This window comes from Monopterus albus, unplaced genomic scaffold (genome assembly GCF_001952655.1).
Source record: "Monopterus albus unplaced genomic scaffold, M_albus_1.0 scaffold113.1, whole genome shotgun sequence".
Taxonomy (NCBI): Eukaryota; Metazoa; Chordata; class Actinopteri; order Synbranchiformes; family Synbranchidae; genus Monopterus; species Monopterus albus.
The window spans coordinates 586357-587471 of NW_018127993.1; the positions used below are offsets into that span (position 1 = coordinate 586357).

The 1115-nt window shown below is 41.1% G+C and overlaps 1 protein-coding gene across 1 annotated transcript in view; it reads right to left on the bottom strand.

Annotated features, from left to right (window-relative positions):
* Positions 1 to 1115, bottom strand: part of LOC109966555 (ATP-binding cassette sub-family A member 1) — a 135093-nt gene that overhangs the window by 64052 nt on the left and 69926 nt on the right. The window lies entirely within an intron of this gene.

Consider the following 1115-nt stretch of genomic DNA (forward strand, 5'->3'; position numbering starts at 1 on the left):
TGACTATCTTTACATGCTTGAAAGAATAAAATCAATCAATCAATCAAAAAATGTGGACAGAAAGGTGTCAAACCTGTGCATTACAATTTGCCCACCTGTCCTCACCCTCAACACTTCTTTTTTTCCAAAGCATGCCACTAGCATCACAGAGTACTTGTCTGTATAAAAATGAAGATGAAACTGTAAAATTCTAAGGGCCACAAAGTCCGAGTAATCACACAAAGCCACCTCTAAAAAATGACACTGGAGTGAAGGTGGCAGCTTGTCTGTCTATTCTCTCTCAAGCTTCTCATCATCACTGGGAAACAACAGTGCAAACCATTTACAGTAACTCAAAATGACACACTACACTCTCGCTGTACTGTGATAAATTCAGTCAGCAGGTGGTGGCTGGTGGGCACGGATGTGGGGTCTCTAACATGTCTGTCGATCCCAGCCTGAATCAAGCCTCTTCAGGTCAGACGGTCCCATTTACAGTACATTGTTAAAGTAAAGGCCTATGAAGAATTGATATTGACTTATAGAGGATGACACACAAACCTGCCACAACTTGTCATGTGAGCAGAAAAGGTGAGTTGCTTGGCAAAGTCTGTGCTCTATGTCCTTAAAGATGGTATAAAGTGAAAGGTTGCCACATGTCTGGAAGAGTTAAAGACACACTACAGGTATTTTGTAATCAGCATTTTTAGCAGGCATGGGGAAACCAGCTGAATCGCTGGTGGTGGCCAGTTCAGTGTATTTTTAGTGGAATCAATTTTGGCTCTACTTTCAAGCATGCATGCTATTTCACAAAAGTGAGGCAGCACAAAAGGCTGATTTACATTCTGCAATGCAATGCAAATTCCTAGTTAGTAAGTACCTTTACATTTTCAAATCAAATTGATGCTGACGAAGGCTTTCAGAATGTAAGCCAACAGCTTCCATGATAAGCATTTTTATTGTACTGTTGTGTTACTGATTTATTTATTTATTTATTTTTTTACATTTAGACTATTCCATGCGCTTCCTGCAGTACATCCCCTCTTAATAAACATACACCAGAGCTCATGGTGCACAGACAGCCGGAAGCAGTGCCCCTGACTCACTGTCTTGCTCAAGGGACCTCAGATGGAGAC